At 34.5% G+C, this 20,844-nt stretch overlaps 1 protein-coding gene across 30 annotated transcripts in view; it reads left to right on the top strand.

Annotated features, from left to right (window-relative positions):
• SOX5 (SRY-box transcription factor 5) overlaps positions 1-20,844 on the top strand; it is a 996,739-nt gene that overhangs the window by 615,483 nt on the left and 360,412 nt on the right. The window contains exon 1 of one of the 30 annotated variants that reach the window (XM_072798671.1): positions 496-646. The exons of the other annotated variants lie outside the window; for them this stretch is intronic. The gene's annotated coding sequence lies outside the window, so the exon portion shown is untranslated. Of the gene's footprint in view, positions 1-495; positions 647-20,844 lie in introns of those variants that run through there. 30 annotated transcript variants of the gene reach the window in all.

Below are 20,844 nucleotides of genomic sequence, written 5' to 3' on the forward strand. Positions count from 1 at the left end.
CCAATTTTAACTTAGAAATTAACTAAAATACACAGGAGCATTATTTAAAGGCTTAGAAATTCAGATGTCTAATAAGATTATTAAAGGTAAAAAGATTTACACATCTTTCCAGTGTCAGTTTGTTGGGCTTTAGTATTTAAAGAGTTCTATTTCAGTTAAAGTGTGACTTGTCAATTCCCATAAAATTCTTTGGCCACACACAAATATTGAGCTCCTTTAAGGCCAGAAAAGATAATCTATATTTCTGCCTCCAAAGGGTCTTCTGCTAGTAGATAATGAGTCTCTGAGATCACAGTTTTCTTGGTTGCTTGGACTCACTGCAGGTTCTGTGTTTTTCCTGGTGCCTGGCTCTCCTCAGACTTCTTGGCTTTCACTCAGTATTTTGGGGGACTGATTTGGTTTCCCTTCAGGTTTTGTTACCTGTTTCTCCTGGGAGTCATGCTACAACACTGTGTCCTTTCTCATTTGCCCAACGGATTTTCACTGGGGAGCTCCATGACTGTTAGATGCCCTGGTTCCGTGCTCTCCAGCGGCTCGTTGATGCTCCGATTACTTTGGAGCACATTTCACAGTCATCTAATGGACACATGTTTTGCGTTCTGGAAAATGTAATCCCCTTTTGTAGACAGCCTTGATGAATTACAAGGTGAGCTGCTTTGGAGTTTGCGAGGATCCCTATGTTTTGTAGAATACATAAAACACACTTAAAATGATGTAAATAGAGTTTGGTTTTACTTGTGACTTTTTTTTTTTTAAGATTTTATTAATTTATTCATGAGAGACACACGGAGAGAGAGAGACAGAGACACACGCAGAGGGGGAAGCAGACTCCATGCAAGGAGCCTGATGTGGGACTTGATCCCAGGTTCCCAGGATCACACCCTGGGCTTCAGGCGGTGCTAAACCGCTGCACCACCAGGGTTGCCCTTACTTGTGACTTTTAAAGTACAAGCCACTTGTAGCCAACTACCAATAGTTCTTAAAGACCAAATGAAAAAATCAGAAGTACTGTTTTGCACATCTGTCAGAGATAGAGTTTTTACATCATAATTTTCCCCCTTTGGAACAAAATATAGACAATATAGTTTGTCATTAAACAGTGATGGAGAGTCATTTGTAGCTATTATATAGCCTGAGATGTGAAGTGAGAAAAAAGAACTACTTGTAATAATCATCATCATTTTAATAAAGTGAAGTATTTTCACTAATTATGTAAGTATATTGTTTCAGCTCTTGGGTCTTATAACTGTGCTTGTATGTATGTATATGTATATGTGCATTCATATATATGTGTGTGTGTATATATGTATATACATATATATGTATATATATACAATGAGGATGAAAGAGAATGACAGCAAGAGCGAAATTGAGAGTTCAGGAGAAAAGAAGAGAGAAGTGCCAACTTGGAGACAAATAGAGAAAGTGATGAAAAATAAAAGGGAGTGCCTTTATTAAAATACCATAAATTCTTCACAGAAGTGATATGCTTCCAGTGGAAAGGATAACCCTACTTGCCTTCACACGTAGAAGTTATCATAAAACCAAGATCCTCCCCCAAAGAGCTTATGCAGCTTATTTTAGGTGCATTTGAATAGCTACTATAATTGTTAGGGGCAGTGAAAAGGGACTCTGCTAGTTTATAAGACTTTTTGATAAAACTGATATATGTAGTCCAGACTACAGTCCTTTTAGAAAAATAAAGCCAGGAATGTCTAGTTTTTAAAATCAGGTTTTAAAATTAATTATGATTGTTCTTTGTTTTTATTTGTATTGAACAGACTCTTTGTTTCTTTTTCATTTTGGTGCTGAAGATAAGAGATAAGAATCATGGGGTCCTTTCTGGCATGCACTAGAAAGTTCTTTATCCTATTAACTAATGCAGATCTGTTTCAAGTCCTTTTGAAATAAATTTCTTGGCATCTCACTCTCTCCTGAAGTTGGTGAACCTTTTAATCCAGGTTTTTCAAAGCTGTACCCTGACAAACAGAATTCATGGATAACCTTACCCACATACTCTTGACAACTATCAAAAAGAAAAAAAAAAAAAATCACTCAAATCTATCATCAAAATGATGCTTCTTTTGATAGGACAAATGGATATGGTGATGCTTTTTTTAAATTTTTTTATTTATTTATGATAGTCACAGAGAGAGAGACAGAGAGAGAGAGAGGCAAGACACAGGCAGAGGGAGAAACAGGCTCCATGCACCGGGAGCCCGACGTGGGATTTGATCCCGGGTCTCCAGGATCGCGCCCTGGGCCAAAGGCAGGCGCCAAACCGCTTCGCCACCCAGGGATCCCTGGTGATGCTTTAAAGCAAAGAAATAAACTGCTATAGAAAAAAAGCGTAGTATTTTGAATATACTAAACATAACCCATAAGTTTAATTGTCTTCATTGAAACATTGATTAAAGGTAGATTAAACCTATGACTTAAGATTCTGTATCTTTATAATATTTGCTTTTCCCATGCACATGATTCCTTCTCTAAAAAACACAGCTTACTTTTATTTTTCTCTCTTTCTTCCCATTGCATGTATTGCAGGTTCTGACAAGTCCTTCAGGAAAGAAAAAAATGAAAACTCATTTAATGTAGCTTTCTTTTAATTTATTTGTTGAGAGAAACTTTCTTACAATAGCCACATACTGAATACAATACTGAGAATGCCTATATAAAGAGAATCTAGGGGTGCTTGTGTGGGTCAGTCGGTTAAGCGTCTGCCTTTGGCTCAGGTCATGATCCCAGGGACCTGGGATCAAGCCCCACATTGGCTCCCTGCTCAGTGGGGAACCTGCTTTTCCCTCTGCCACTTCCCGTGCTTGTGTTTCTCTCTCTCTCTCTCTCTCTGTCTCTCTCAAATAATAAATAAAATATTTGAAAAAAAGAATCTAAAATGTGAGGGTGAGGAATACCACTCTTGATTCACCTAAATCCAGTACTATAAAAATATGACAGTAAACAAGTATGAGCTAGTTATTAATTTAAATATCAAGTCATCTGACTGTTGTGGAACTAACACAATGATTATGGATAGAGAAAACTCTGGCATGTGTGATTTACCCTTCCTAAGCCTGTATCCTTATGAGTAGCATACAGGGCTGATAGGTGCAGCTGTAACCAGTATGACTGTGTTGGTTTTAGATAGCCAGCATCCATTCAAATTGGTTGGCACCCTGTGATACTCCCTACTGAGATATCTTAATTATCATCCTTAACAATAGTTTATTGTAGGGATCCCTGGGTGGCGCAGCGGTTTGGCACCTGCCTTTGGCCCAGGGCGCGATCCTGGAGACCCGGGATCGAATCCCACATCGGGCTCCCGGTGCATGGAGCCTGCTTCTCCCTTTGCCTGTGTCTCTGCCTCTCTCTCTCTCTCTCTCTCTCTCTCTCTCTGTGACTATCATAAATAAATAAAAAAACAATAGTTTATTGTATTAAAAGAAAAAAAAGTATTATATATATTGTCAGAGTGAAACCTACGAATATAGCATTTGTCAGTTTGTTTCCAAGATTCACTTATTTCTAGGAAAATTGGGATAAATAAGTTTTCCATTACTTCTTAAAAAATGTTTTTGGTTTTCAAACAGATACAGTTTGGGTAAGATTATTTTTGGCATTAAATATTCACCTTGAAACACTGTATTGTGGTCATACACTTCAAAATTTTAAAACAGCATTGTAATCAGTTTCCTACATACAAAGTGCTATTCACATTTACATTTATTATTCATCTTTATATTTAACTGGACCTTGAGATGGAGTTTTCAAAATTTTTATTTCAAAAATACCTTTTCTGGCACATATAACTAAATTTCCAGTTATTTTCTTAAATCACACATGAAGGGGACACCTTAGTGGCTCATTGGTTGAGCTTCTGCCTTTGGCTCAGGGCATGATCCTGAAGTCCTGGGATGGGGTCCCATATCGGGCTCCCTGCAGGGAGCCTGCTTCTCCCTCTGCCTATGTCTCTGCCTTTCTCTCTCTGTGTCTCATGAATAAATAAATAAATAAATAAAATCTTTTTAAAAAAATTGCACATGAAGTTTCTCTTGTTGTATGAGTGGAATATTACAGAAGACTATGTCAGGGACTAACTATGAACCTCTTTACCATAATCTGAATATTAAGGAGATGCCAAAAATCACACCATTGTACCATTCAATTCAAATATAACACACATAGAATTATTGAGGCATTGTTTGCATTTTTGGCATGTGAGAGAAATTCCATGTGATTTTACCTGTATGCTAATGTATGAAATACATTTCAGTCATAACTGTGATTTGTCTCTGTATGATGAAAACAGTATATAGCGATTATAATTGCAAAATATCATGGTAATGTATTTGCAATAATTTGTGATTAATTTATTGGCATGTCATGGAAAATAACCATGACTTGTATTTTCTATTAAATTAGTTCATGATACAAAAGTAAAAGAAATTAAAAATTAAAACTCTGTGGATTTAACCTATATAAAGTTTGAACAAGCTTTTGTTTGGTTGACAATGTTGAACTATGTTGAACCATGTTGAACTATCAATTATTAGATGTCCTGAAGTTAATGGTAATAATTTGAATATCTAGAATACCTCCGTGCTATATTCAGTCTGTGAAATCCTTGTTACATTTTTTTCAAACTTGCTTTCCCTTATATTTAACATTGTAGCAAATATTACTTTATTCTCTAAGGATTATAACAAATGAAAGGATAGGATACCAACAGACTACAAGTTATAGACCTTAAAAATGTTGTAATATTTCTCCTTTGCACCTGGTTTTAATGTGTATCATTTTTACTCATCACTGAGGAGTAGCTGGTAGAAAGAGAGAAAAACATTACCTCAGCATTTTTGATGTTTTCACTAAAATTCCACATTAATTTGTCAAATTCTATAATTGTAAATGTAGCTTCAAATATTTTATTCAACATGTTTCCTCATATAATTTTTTTTGTGTAAGTCTGATTCTGGGTAAAAGAAATTGGAAAGGCTTGCCACAGCAGTTTCACAGGCTATCTTAGCCTGTAGTGACTAGAGTAGTGACTAGATAATAGGTCTAATATGAAGGAAACAATGCTAATGTGGCTTTATCTCCAATGTTAACATTCTGTCAGCTTTTTGATACTTCTGTTACCTCCATAAGCTTTTAAGATAATTGTAAAAAGTCACAAAAATACCTAAATATTTTACCTTGGTACAATTCAATAAATATTCATTGAACATTTGCTAAACGCAAAACTTTTTAAGGCGACATTTGGTGGTGGTGGGGGGGACATCTTCTCTTGACAGCCTTCATTTGGACAGAAGAAAAATTCTTGTAAACATCACAGGACTATATCATATAATAACTGCAATAGACGCTCACAAAATACTGGGGAGCTCAAAGAAGGGAAAAATACACTCAAACCATGGAGATGAAAGATTAGATAAAGGTGCCAGTTTTGAACTGGGTCCTGGAGGTTATATAGGCTCTCGGAGCACCTGGCATAGGATTGATATTGAGCATTGGCATGCCAAGACATATAATCATGCTCATTCTTGGATGTGGCCAAAATCTTGTGGGACTGAGATATAGGGTATAAAACAGGTAAGCTGAGGACAGATAGGGAAGGCTCTGAAATACAGGACTGGCTGTTATTCTGTAGACAATGGAAAAGTTTTGATTTTTGTGTTTGGTGTGGGGATTGGACAATGGGCTTTATGTTAATGTATCTTTTGGTCAAGGCACTTGTTAATTTAATAGCTTATAACTCTGCAACATCTTCATGCCCCATTGTTAAGCACAGTCTTGGTATTCAAGAGATGTGTACTAAATAAACAAACCTTAATCTGACTTGCCATTTATCATTCCATTTATCTGTTGATTCCCATTTTGTACCCTTGTCTCTAGCGACTCTATATCACTCCATACTTCTTTCATTTCTGTGCTCCCCACCGCCCCCCGCCCCCTTAGCATAACCTCACCATTTAAGTTTCCCTTGGAGTGTTGTCTGCTTTTTGAATCCTGCTTTGACTGACTGAGAGTTACTCAGTACTCAGTACTCATGTACTCCTTCCGTGACTTCCATAGGATCTTCTTTCCATCTCTGTTTATAGTGTTTCCCACAGTTGCATCTTCTCACTAGATTGTGATGTCATTAGATTGTGAGTGTATCAGCTAAGAATCATTCATTTTTATTTCCTTATACCAAGCACAATATCAACACTAAAGAAATGCTTGTTGGACTGGATTAAATTTTCAAGCAATATAGATTTAATGGCAATTGAACTTATGTGTTTTTAATGTAGGATATATGTGACACATGTTACAAATGAATGTTGCGGAAACTCTCATTTGTCTATAGGTTCTCATTTTCTCTGTAATATTAACCTGTAAAGACTGAAGTTTGAACTTCAACTATGCATATGCAGCTAAATGTGGTAAATCATAGAAGTATATGTAAGGCACAAGTGACCCATGAATGCAGGCAGATTTCCTGTTCTCTTTGTAGTCATTCAAATAGAGATAGTCTTCTGGACACAAAACCCTGGGTTTATTTTGTGGGGTGTTAATTCTGAATTTAGAGGGGAAAAATATAAGCACTGTGTGTGGGTAGAATTTTGAAAACACTATCTTTTGAAGAATCTTAGCAATATTTTTATATTCTCCGTGATATATTGATAATCAATAGTAGGTAGCATGGCATTAGACATTTTGTTCTCTTTTCTTTCTTTCTTTCTTTCTTTCTTTCTTTCTTTCTTTCTTTCTTTCTTTCTTTCTTCTTTCTTTCTTTCTTTCTTTTTCTTCATCTTTCTTTCTTCTTTCTTTCTTCCTATCAAGACTGAGCAGGAAGCTGTGTTGGCAACTACCACATTGGGTGGGATTCAGGAGGAGGTATACTAGAAAGGAATGAAAACAAAGATTGCTTTGGTCCTTTTTTAAGGAGGAACACACTAGCTGGTTTAGAGTATTATTTCTCTCTGAGAAAAGTGGGACCCCAAGGGAAAATTGTCCAGTATGTCAACCAGTCCCATTTTTTAGCCCTACAGACTGTAATCATTTCTGTATTCTTTGCCCTTAATGAAATAATTGTTAGATGCTGGAAGTTAGCGATTGTCGTTTGGATAGAATGAAGGAGTTTTACTTTGGGAAAAAATAAATTAGTAATGGAGTGGCGGGGAAGAAAAGACAGAACAGCTTTTCTGTTTTCCGGTTTGGATTCTGCTCGTGGCTTTGCTGCCTTGCCTGCAGTGATGGGTATTGCCAGAACTTAGGGAAAAACAAAGCTAAAATGGCAACATCTCTTAGGAAAATCTGTAAGATTGTGAGAAGGCTGGGTGGTTGTGGGGAGTGTGAGTTGGAGAGCAGATGCCTTTGGTCTGAGTTTCAGTCCTCACAGTCTGTTTGCTTTCTGGCTTTGAAATATTTTTTGTTTCTACCTCCTTGGTTTACAGGGAGCTGGGGAGGCTCGTTTTTGTTGTTGTTTTGAAATGTAAGTTTGCCAACAAGTGAAACAGAAAATAACTGCTGTGACAGACATGTCCCCTAAGACCTTTGCTTCTAAGGGAAACACCTCTGCTTTATGTTAAAAACAGAGGCCCCAGCATTGTAATATCAGAGTCTTTTTGTCTGCAGTGCAATATGAAAATGTAAAATTGTCCCTTTGTATTTTTAGCTTTTTTTTTTTCTTTAAAGGTCATATCAACTTTGAAGTCTTAGAGCAATAGTTTCACTGCTGCCATGATTTGCTTTTTTTTCCCCCTTGCTTTTTTTTTTTTTTTTTCTTTTTTTAATTCTTAGGGCAGACATTGTGCTAGTGCTGAACAGCTGCTTTAAATTCTACTTATGAACGGAAATTTGAGGTTTTTAAAATGCTCCTATTTAATCATGATCAGATCTCCTCTGATTGATGCACTGCTCCTGTTGATTATTTTTCTACTTTTCATTATTAGGCTTCCTTGGCAGTACAGAGCCATTCTAACTTAGATTCCCCTTAAAAAGGTGTATTAGGTAGATTATGTACTAGCAATTCTTTAAACATTGTTGATGAATGAATTATTTTGTGTATTTAGATAGTCACTCAGCAAATATTTTATGTGTCAGACACCGTGTTAGCTCAAGATACGTAAAAATGTGGAAAATATACATGGTCTCTGTCCTCATAAAACTGTCAATCTAAATTGTAGGTCAACCTAGTTATCTATTTAAAGATGTATTTTATATATCCTTTGTATAACACATATTACTAGCCCTTGTTAACATTATTTAGAGACCTTACTTGATAAACTAAATTCTTTTGTTTCGTTTTAAATCATGCTATTTGTACATATATTTTATAAACTGCTTATTTTGAGGCCCTCAGAGTTACTGTGGAGCTTTAGGTCTAGGTAGGATTTTTCAGATTGTGTCCATTAGCATACTTATTTTCTTCCGCTTACAGATAGTTTTTGGTAGGCTTATCTCATAAGGACTAGGTCCCTGGATCAAGCCAGTGGCATTCTTCTCGTTTGCTTTTTTGCCCTTCCAGAGAAGATTTATGGAAACAAAGTCAAGAAGTTTCTATTTCCAACTTATGTGTAATCTGTGTGAAGGTTGTGATTCCTATAGTCAAACTGAAACCTAAATCAAAATGGGGAATGAGGTGCAGAAGCAAAAGTGTCATTGATCCAAGCTGGGATTTTTGTCTTAGAACTAGTCTATTACTAATCTAGAGTATTACCTGGATAGGCTACCAGATGCCCTAAGGACTAGAGCAGTTTTAAAGTTTATCCCTTATTTGAAATACACCAAGGGTCATTTCCGTAAACTACAAACAACACTTAGGAATTAGGGAATTGCATTGCAAGTAAGTTAAAATTAAACAAATGGCAAATCACTAGAGATATGGATTCTTTTCTGTTGTTTTTGGCAGAATAATATTTATTATACTAAAAAATTCTATTTAGAAGCTTATTGCAACTAGCATTTTTATTTTTTTCTTTAACAGAGATGAGAAAAACTATTTCAGAGAAGAGAATATGCCATAGTGAATCTTAGGCAAATGGAGTGTTGATTAAATGACTGCTGATATTTGGCAACATGGCTATAGACAATAGATCAGATTTAGAGAGTCTACTAAGCATGTGTACAGGATTTTCTGGGACAATTTTAGTGTCAAATAGTATGATGAACCATCCAAATCACCCAAAGGTTTCAGAATTTTGGAATCTAAATTATATTTTCCGGACTGTCTTACTCATACATAAGTGGCAAAAATATATTTGCCAGAAGATAAGTCATTTTTTGGTAGGTTTGTTTTCTATAAAAGATAGCTTCTGTATTTAGTGTGCATCATAGATATTCAGAATAGAAAAAATGTAGTGGATTCTGGAGCTAAAGGCTTAGGATTAAATCCTATCCTGCTACCTACCAGCTGTGTGACTTTGGGCAAGCCACTCTGCCTCCCTTTCTTGGCTTCCTCAGCCACAAATAGGGACAGGGATAGTGATGAGGATGGTGATGGCTTGCAGGGTTGTGAAGATCAGGTAGGCAGGTAAGTTAGTAGGTATGCAGGTAGTTGTAGTGATATTTTTCACTTACAGTGGTTTATTAGAGGCTGTATAAGTATTAGCTACCTTAATTAATTTCATATTTAAGTAAAAGAACTATCACTAAAGTGACAACCAATACTGAGATATTCTGGAACAGTTCTAATATCAAATATTATGTTCACTCTTACATTCACCTTAAACCAAAGGTCACAAATTGATGGACTGGCTATTTGGGTTTGTTTCTTTTCTTTTGGCTTTACTGACATTAAAATTTTGGATATTTCTCATAAAATCCAAATTGGGTTTTTTTTCCCCCTTATAATTGGATGTTTTGGTCACATTGAGCCAGCAGTCCACCCTGAAGACCTTAAGCCAGAGCAAGGTCACAGCAGCCTCTCTAGACTGAAAGTCTGGTCTGCAGGTTTCTCATCGTGACCACCGCTAGGACCCCACACACACCACAGGCATCTGCACAGCCATGTTCTCTAGTCACTGCTTTACCTGTCCAGTTCCTTTCAGTCCCTGGATTTCTGTGCCTTTCTGCAATGCATCCTGGTTTTTAGTTGAATTTTTCTTATATAATGACTTTTTGAGACAAAATATTAAAATGGATGATTTAGGGAGCATTTTTCTATTTATATATAAGTTCCTGAAATATAAACAAGCAAAACATTTGGAAGATATGATCAAAGATAGCAGAAGCTTAGTATATACTAAGCCTTTACACCTAGAAATATAGTTGGCCACAAAGAATCAGATTCATTACCTAAAATTAGTTATAGGAGAAATTTTCATTTGAGTTTTTGGTTACTCCTAAGATTTTGATGATGACTAGCCTTCAGTATTTTAATTGATAATTTAAGACTTAGCATTAGTCTTTTCTTTGTAGTAAGGTTACATGACACTTAGAGGAAAGAGAGGATGTTAAAATTGCATGCCTGTGTTACCCCAAATTAGAAATCTCCAGGAACCATATGCTTTGAAATACTTTGGGGAAGGAAAAAAGTTCTAGATAAAAGAACTTAAAAATTCATTAGGATATGGAAAGACAGAAAGTCAAGGAAAATAATAGAATCATGTTGTTAGTAAGCATATAATATGTTCATATGTCTGCTTATATTTATATTAAATATAAATGCATGCTAATGGTCTAAAATAAGAATAATGAAAGATTAATCATTTTGAATCTACCACCAGTCTTAGAATATAACTCATATAACTTATTACCAGTTTTTATATTATCTTTAGAAATAAAGGATAGTGTATAATTTGTGAAATATTCACATCATCAATTACCGTATCATATGGAATTATCCATAATTAATAGATGTTCAATTGATTGGTTCTCATGGAACTTCTTATTTATACTATTATAATTTCCATTTTCAAACATTTTGTACTCTCACCGACCCATTAAATTCTGGTGCTTACCATAAAATATACCATAATAGAAGTATTAGAAAATCATAGTCGTTCTTTTTAAGAAGAATAAAATACCAGCATTGGAAAAAACCATAATGGTCAACTAGTCCAAACTTTTAGGGATATGTGTGAATCTTCTCTATAGTATTTCTGATACATGATCTGTCTTCTGTTTGGGCTTAAAGTGTTGTGAATCTCATTATCTCAAGAGACAATTCTTTTTTTGGTGGCTCTGACAGTTAGAAGGTTCTTTTTAACACTGAGCCTAAATGTAGCTTCTCTTAATGTCTGCTTTTAACTCTTATTTTCTTGTCACTATCTGTAAATCTTTTGTATATTATATAGCTTTTTAAGTATTTGTTTATGTGCTTACTTTCTCAGTATAGAGCACACTGGCACATAGTAAACATTCAATAAATATTAAATGAATGAAGAGTTTTGGTTCTGGTTCTGCCTTCTAAAATAAATCTTAAAAAAATAGGACATAGCAGAAGGTTACCTTTCAACAGTTTTCTTTGATCTATATAGTGAGCTGGGTATGCCATACATAGCACGTGCACATGCATACACACACACACACACACAAATCCATGTATAAAATGTTAGAAATGAACACTTTTTTAGATATTCTAAAATCCCTCATAGAAATTCCACAGAGGCAGAAATTAATATACAAGTTGGTAAAAACATTTAAGACCTGAACTTTAGTGGTGGCTCCTGGAATGAGGCCCATGTTAACACCGAAGTAGGAATTCTAATAAAGCATTCCTTGATAATGCTCTGTGGATTTCCAAGAATCAGGAAGACTACCTTCGTTATTATTTTTGTAAAACCTGTTTTATCCAGTGTTGGCAATTGAAACAACATTGCTAACATTGAGGTTCAACAGACAATGTAATTTAAACGTATTTTCTCTCAGTTCTCTATAGTTCGTTACTGTTTCTTATATTTACCCACACTACCTCCAAAATATGAATAAGGGTTTACATTTCTTGACAGTACTGTGACAGCAGTGCTTATTAATTCTGAATAGTTTCTAAATACTCCATGAGCTGAGGGGATATAGTCCATATGGCAAGTAATTGGTGGTGTTTAAACTATCTTGACATCACTCCATTTTGAAGTGGCTATTATTTCAGTCTGCTTTTTTGGTGGTAGCCAGCAGAAATCTACCTGAAACTGCACATTTTCGATTGATTTTCTTTTGCCAGGTGATTGACGGAGCATTCTAACTCAATTGTTTTCTCTTGGAGTGCTTGTTTTAAAACATTTTATTAGAAATACAAAATGTTTTTATGTGAACTTCATGGTCATTTTGGGAATGGATGTGTTAAAATTACTGATGATAATGTATAGGGAAAGAAGAGTGTTAATCAAGTATTTCAGTAGCTAAATAGTTACATAAACTGAAAAAGAAATTCTGTTTTTTCCTTTCACTATTGTGTTGGTTTGATTTTTTAAAAAATTATCCTTTTGGGGTTTATCTTCAGGGTTCTCACTCAGATGGCTGTAAAAAAAATGCTAGGTATCAATCTAAACTGAACTGTGAGTTCCTTATAATGCCACGTGCAGTAAGTCCAGTGATACAATGCACCCGTGTTCTACATTTATTTTGTACAATAGAAACCCATTTCTTTGTCTGGAAGTCTTAAGTTCTATACATAGAACGGGGAAATTGTTTACGTGAATAGCAATTTCTAATGAAACTTTTACAATGACTGAATCTTATAAAACATGCCCTACTCTTCCTTTATCCTAAGGGGATTCAACTTACCCTCAAGAAGCAGGTGGAAGGAACATATTTTATAAAAGTTGTTTGGCAATAAATGTCATACAGCAAATCCATATTCTGAATTCCTAGCAATGGGATAAAATTTTAGTATGTCGGTAGTAGGAAGACTGCTACCCTGGCTCTCGGTGTCACTCAATAGTGATTTCTTTTAACTTAAATTGAAATTAAAATTATTTGAAGGTCCCAGATGCTGCAATGCCACATAGTAGAACTTGATTACTCACTTTTCCAGAAAGACTCAGAAATCTGAGCCTTGTGCAGTGAGTTCTAAATCCTATTTTTTTATTCAAAAATAAAAAATTTGGCTCTATAGAAATATTAAAATAACTCTTGGCTCTTTTTCATAGGTCCAAATATATTAAACACAGATGGCTTCTCATAGCTAATTAGATTGTGTCATATCCTAACCTTAACTATGCTTTACACTTGAGTGGTTTAAATTAGATTCAGTTCATTTCAATTGAATTCCAAATAACAACAATAAGAATAGATAACATTTATTAAGTACATATAATGTGTTTGGTACAGTGCTACGTGCTTTTATTTGTACTCATTTACTTCCCTCAAAATGTACAAATAATAAAATATTTATACTTCCCACAGTGAGAAAATGGAGACTCAGAGAGGTTAAGTAACATGGTCAAAGTCACCGAGCTACAAAATAGCATAAGTAAGACTCAGCCCGGGTTTGTCTAATCAGGGCTTATGCTCTGAAATGTTACCCTCATGCCTCCAGTTTGGTTTATTATGCCCTATGCTAGGTTGTGCATGAGATTGAAAAATGAGTAAAATTGTTTGTGACCCAAAGAGTTTACAATCCAAAGTTAGTAGCTCACAGAGAACTCATGAAATTCAAAATCCACTGTAAGAAAACTTGCTTCAGTTTTGGTTAAAAAGTCTCTTCTGGATTTAAAAGTCTGTTAGATGGGTTTCAGTAACAGAGATAAAGACCAGGATGTGAGGTTTCTATATTTAAATCTAGAACTTTCAAGGATATTCCTTACTGCAGTACAAAAGTTGTGCTTAATGTAAACTAAGATAAAAATGAATCACTGTGAACCACTAGCACATATTTTTAAAACAATTCTTTAATTAGTAATGATAATAGTAATTGATTGTTACAATATCTGGGTCCTTAGGAATCAATAAGCTCCTGTGCTTTAGCGCTCACATTTACAGTTTGTAGTTCTTACTGTTATTACCCAAATGTCTGTCCTACTCCCCTCTAACTCTTGTCTTTGTTATCCACCACTGTAGAGCCTAAATAATTTTTAAAAGAATAATAATTGAAACAGTTGCTACTGATACACCTCAAGGAAATGCTGAGTTCTAAATTGGTTTAAAGCTACTTGTCCAGGCGAATCAATGTCGATTTAACTAAGTCTGTGCTGAATTGACCTAAATCAATTCAAACTACTATCATAAGTGGAACAAATCTTAAAATATATCATAGAATAATAATAACTGAGGATCATGCTCTACTTTTATAATCGTGGAAATGTATGTGTAAACAAACTACTAAGAAAGAGGAAATGTTAAAATACCATCAGCTTATCCATTCTGCTTCCCCCTGTAATTTTTTTAAAGACTTGATTATACAGCTGGCACCAGCAATAGTTGATTTCATAGGAAATGGATTAATCTTGAGCCCTGAAGATGGAAAAAACATATATTAACACCTAGTGATAATTATTTTGGAGATTATCCTACAAATTACTTACAAAGATTGTGAATCCTTTAGAAGTTTCTTCTAAAAAAGCTGGAGGTTAGTCCCCTTCCTAAAAACTTTGCCTGTGTTCATGGGATTGATATACTGGATGAAACTGCTCCAGACTGAACTACGATGACAATACGATAGCCCACTTCTTTTCTAAACAGTTAAATGAAAAAAATTAGTAAGAATCAATGTAAAAGTTGATAGTCTACCCCTGAGAACATATGGGAGAACAGGATATCATGGATTCCTTAGGAATGAGTTGTGATTCTGTACAGTGGTTTTCTTTTAGAACAGTCATTAAATATTTGCTTATCTTGGTTCCAAAAAGATGATGTTGCAAAGAGGGTGCAAAAAAAAATTAATGAAAAAATGTCAGGAGAAGAAAAAAAGGGCATTTACTTAATATAGGTCTAACCACAATGTTCCATAAAAGCTTGTATCCAAATAAAAGCAACAGAAATGATAAATATACTTCTAACTTTTGGGAGGAAAAAAATCAGTTTTAAAGCATATATTTAAGTTCCTTCATAAAAAAAGATGTTCTATAATGAAAATGTGATGATATTTGGGTCAGGTCTGGTTCCAAATTCTAGTTCAGTGAGACTTTTATCAAATTATGTAACAGCTCTGAGCCAGTTTCTATAGATAAAATGGAGGCAATAATGTCTACTTTGTAGTTTTAAAAATTGCTTTATTGAGATTATTATACCAATCCCATTTAGTATATAATTCGTTGAGCTTTAGTATATTCACAGATTTGTGTAAGTATCACCACAATTTAATTTTAGCATATTTTCATCACTCTAAAAGCCATCTTCTGTCCATTAGCAGTCCTTCCTCATTCTCTTCCATCCCAGCTACGCTGCTCGTCTTAGGCGACCACTGATCTACTGTATATACAGATCATTCTCAGCATCATATATTGTGTGTCATTTGTGACTGGCTTCTTTCGCTTAGGTTCATCCATGTTGTAGCATGCACCAGCATTCATTTTTTAAAATTATCAATACTATTTTGTTGTATGAGTATGCCACATTTTGTGTTTCCATTCATCAACTGGTAGCTATTTGGGTTGCTTCCACAGTCTTGGCTATTGTAGTATTGCTATGCATGTTTATGTACAAGTTTTTCTGTGGACGTATGCTTTCATTTCTCTTAGATGTTTACCTAGAAGAGAGAATTGCTGGCCCATATGATAATTTTGTGTCTAACTATTTAGAAACTTCTCAAGTTTTCCAAAGCAACAGTACTATTTTACATACCTGTCAGCAATCTTTGATGGTTCTAATGTCTCCAGTCTTCTCCAATCTTTGTTATTATCTGACGTTTATTATTTTAGCCATTCTACTGGATGAGAAGTAGTTTCATATTGTGGTTTTGGTTTACATTTTCCTAATGACTAGTTATAGTGAACATTTCCTTAGGTGCTTATTGATAATTTGTATTATCTTCTTTGGACAAATGTCTATTCAGATCTTTTGCCCATTTAAATAATGGATTGCCATTTTTTTATTATGAGTTGTACCATAGTTCTTTATAAATTTACATATAAATTTATATAAATATGTATGTCTATATACACACATGAGTTGAAGAAACCTTTATATATTCTGGATGCAAGTCCTCTATCAAGTATATGATTTGCAAGTATTTTTGCCCATTTTTAGTTTTTTTCTTTCTTTACAGTGTTATGCCTAGCACAAAAGTTTTTAATTTTAAGGAAGTTTATCTATTTTTTTCTTTTATATCTTTTACTTTTGGTGTCAAATCTAAGAAACCATTGCTTAACCCAAGGTCATGAAGATTTACTCTTGTTCCCTTCTCAAAAGTTTATGATTTTAGCTCTTATATTTCAGTCTGTAGTCCAATAGAGAGTTATCATGATGACAAGGAATAATACATGCAAAGTGTCTAGCTCACTGATTGGCACATCTTGGCACACACTTAATGAGAGTCATTCATACTTCTCTGAATCCAAAGTTGAAAAAACATATGTCCTAGAAAATATCTTTAGATGCCTCCTACAATACTGTTTTTCTTATTGCTTTTTGCAAGAAGATGTAAATAAGAGGTATATATTATCTTGAAAGTATTTCTGTAGATATTTGAATCATTATAAGATTTTATTAATAAGTCATTAAAATAACAAGAATGCAAAGAAGTGGAAGAAAACCATAAGACAGGACACATTTGAGCAGATTTAAGATTCTGCTACTCATTTAATTAAAAATTTGTAAACATGAAGATACATTATAGTATAATTAGCACATTCTCTTTGGAAAGTATATTGATATTGAAAACATTTGGTTTATAATATAATAATTATTATTTTTAATATTAGTTTTCTTAAGGTATCACAGAATAGTGCTGTGCTTAGTAGCTTAGTTTTCTTTTTGGAAATAATATTTTGATGGGTTTTATAAAACTTGGATAGATTATCTGCAAATATTTCTGGACAGTTTAGTAAGTATTTTAAAGAAAGACATGGTAAGAAATTCATGATAGTAAGAAAATGAGTTTTTAAAAAATCATTCCCTTTTGCAGTGGGTTATCTTTTGTCTCTGCATTCCATTTTTTCTGTATAATAGTTTGAATATGACATAGGCAGCTGTTGGTTTGAAAACTTTGATATGTTCAGATTGCTTTGTAGGAACTTCTAATATTTATTAGAAGAAAATGACTCAATTATTTCTGAAACTAAACTACTACATGCAGCAAGGTGGAATATGAAGGACTATTGCTCTAGTACCTATACCAGCCATGGATATAGGAAGAGGGAGGCTCTGAAAGCAACTATAGTTCATAGTTCACTTTAAAGAAAATACATTTTGTATCATAAATATACACTTCACATTGAATAGAAAAGTATACTGATCGGTGAAAGAATCCTATTTTACCCCCTCTGAAAGAGGATAATCCCTGTAGGTCATTGACAGGGCAGAATGAAGAAAGCTTGCAGTGCAGCTGCAGCAGGCTTTGGATAAATAGAGGACTTAATAACATTCAAATATTTGTCCCAACCTCAAAGGACACCCTGAAATAGAACTCACTCTAGAGTTGATACGTTGTCTCCATATAAGTTCTGGTGGCACTTGCCCAGGGATTTCCTGGGGCATTTAATGTGTTCCGCGGACTCTTGAACCAGAGAAGTTACGGTAGCTCTCTTTGAGTGGGATTTGGCTTCGGTCCTTTATAAATAATGTCAGCAAAGTATGTAAGAATGACAAACTTGAAAATAGGAAATGCATATTTAAATCTCTGGAAAATCTTCCCTAAGGTTTGGTGTTCTTGGCCACATGAGAGCTAGGTTTTGAAAGGATTAATTACCTCACTCTAAACTTTCCTTCAAACTTCAGGACCATATCTCACGTTGCTACACACTCTGAGTGTGCATGTAGCCAACCCTCTTTGAAGTAAGTATTTTCTGGAAACATTCCTTAAAATGTTAAGATACATGCTGGGTTTCAACACTCATCTTAGCTCAATTATAGATGCTGTACTATCCTTTAAAGGAATATATCATTTTCTAGAGTCCTGAGCAGAAACAACTATCTTGCGATGGAAAGCTGTTGATAATATTTTGGTAACAAGGAATCCAAAACAAGTAAGTTTATTTAGCCATTAAAAATGTTTTAGGGGTCGTGTGTGGTTAGTTTAATGGAGAGGAAGCCAGTATTTTAAGAAGTCTTTAAATGATCATGCCTCCATAAACATAAAATCAGCACAACAAACAAACAAACAAAACAAACAAACAAAAACAAGAAGAGGAGGGAAAAGGATGTCCGGGAGGATTCTGTGTCCTTTGGAACACAAAGATCTTTCAGTCACAGGGGATTGGAATAGGGTGTTTGGGTAGTGGAAAAAAAAAAATGTTTTAGCATGTGGTAATGAGGTTAAAAGAAAAAAAAAAAAAAAAAAAGCAATGGATGATTACTTTTCTCCACCAAGGCTCCTTTATCCTCATAAGCTCAGACAGTGGTCAGCCAGTATGACACCCCTCCCTGTTTTATCCATCCCTTAACTATGTTCTTTGACAGAACTGGTTTATACAGCTGGGCCTTTGTTAAGCTTCAGGGGAAATACTACAGAACAGCAGAAAATATGGCAGAGGACCTTAAATGGTAAATGGTAAACACTATTGAAGTGCAAAATTCCAACTTTAAAGTTTTGATGCTTTTGTTTGGTTAGTTTTTCTTTTATGGATTTGTAAAGTGAACACCTTTAAACTGTTTTTTTATCTTTGGTACTGACAGATTTTATGGTGATATAGGCAAATGGATGTTAATCAATGAGATTTCTTATCAACTATATTTTATTTTACTTTTTTCAACTATATTTTAATAAACAGAATAGGAAAGAAATCAGTTACACTACTAAAATTACAGTCTAAAATTAGACATTTCTGTGATAGTGACATAGTATTTTAAAGAACATCTATGTCTTATGCCCTTAGCCTAGAACTGATGAAAAAGAGAAAGTAAATATGAAAAGCTATTTATTACAGAATGTTTATCTATAGGACAGACTTTAAATTTTTTAATGGTAATTTGATAGTGACATTACTGTTAGCCCTTTTTGAAATCTCGTGTAAACCTTGTAGTGAGATCTTTTTAGGTCTTCATACTTATCATACCTTTATAAGAGTCTGATGATTTTCTTCTGTATGGTATATGCCATATTCCTTTGAATTTTTATTTCAGGGGCAAGATACGGGTATCCTTTAGGTGACTACTGAACAGTTCATACCCATTTATAGGAAAAAGCTAACATTCCTAATTCGTCCACAGTGGCAGTAGGAACCATGCTTTTAAAGTATTTACCCCCCTAAAAACAACAGGGAACGTGTTAAAACCAGAAAGATTAATGGGGGAAGAAGATAAACAGTTAAGACGTAAAATGAGTTTAGAGGTCAAGCTAGAAAAATAAGAAAGCTTATGGATTTAATTCATATTCATCCAAGCAAAGAAGCTTTGGCATGAAAGGGACCAAGAAGAGAGGCTCAGCATTCTTATAACATCAACCATAGCTGCATCCCGCTGTTTTGGAGTTTGGGTTGATAGATGCTCATCGTCTTTGGCACTGCACCCTTACTTTTGGACTTTTCATGATTATAATGGCAAATTCTTAATTTTGTTGGGAAGTTCAGAAAATTTGCCTGTGCCTAGTATTCCCATCCCTCACATCATAAGCTGTTGTCCTAGGAAAGATTTTTGCACTGTATATATGTTCTTTGCTGTCTATTTTGAATATAACATAAATATTTTGTACTTCGTTCATTTTTCAGCAGCTGTTGTAGGAGCAAGCTGTAACCAAATCTGTATGGGGTATGGAAAGAGTCCCTTAAACTGGCCCCAATTGAGCAGTGTATAAACTTTTTCTTGTCAGGGTTATCTGGATTCCAAAGAGGATAAGGGGTCATAATATTTTTCTTCGTTGGACTACTTAGACAGTCATTCTCAACAAATCTGATGCTGATGTTCAGTATTCCTTTTAGCTGTGAGCCTTGTTTCTCATTTCTGCTGGGGGAAAACACACACACACACATACACACATACACAATTCTCTAGAGGTTTGCTTTTGAAGGCTTAACTTGCTTGATTTCACAATGACCTTTGAAAACAAAAGAAATTAAAACTAGATTGGTTACTTAATTATTTTTGTCATCATTATTAGATCCTAAATAAATTAAACATGCCACAGATTTTATTTCAAGACATACACCATGCTAAGAATAAGTCACTTTTGATTATGGAACAATTTGCTGTTTATTTAGACTTAGCCAGTAATGTGGGAGGGGAGAGAGAAAGTAGGGGTGGGGGGTTGCACTTTAGGAGGAAGCTCAGATAAGGAGATAGGAGGGAGGGAGGGATGCTCAAAATAAGTCCTTTAAGGATATTATTTTGGAAAATAAAATTTTATATCCTATTTGCAGTTCTGCCATAGGGAGAGTCTCCTGGGAGAGTCAAAATTACCAAGTCATTAAAATAAGTGATATGATATTTTACAGAGGGATTAATATAATTAAGCCTGAATAGATATCCTGTCCTACTTAAAACTTTTTGTTGTTGTTTTTGCATTTGCACGTCACCTGACTAGTGATGTTCATGAATGAAAATCTACTTTCTTTCCCTGTGATTATGGTGAACTGTTTTCATAGATTATTACAAACATGCCCATATATGTGCACATGTGAACATGTTAGACGCTCATATCCTCATAAGAACAATATGAAAAAAGTTGACTGGCATTATTTTGGAAAGCAATAACTAAAAGATTATTGTTACTCACTGTAGTAGTAATATTTAGGAATTACATTTCTTTTGGCTTTTTTCCTTTACTTTTTATGGGCTAACAAATTGGGAGGAGTTTGCTTCTATTTTTTAAATTCTTTTCTCAAA

Source organism: Canis lupus, chromosome 25, assembly GCF_048164855.1.
Source record: "Canis lupus baileyi chromosome 25, mCanLup2.hap1, whole genome shotgun sequence".
Taxonomy (NCBI): Eukaryota; Metazoa; Chordata; class Mammalia; order Carnivora; family Canidae; genus Canis; species Canis lupus.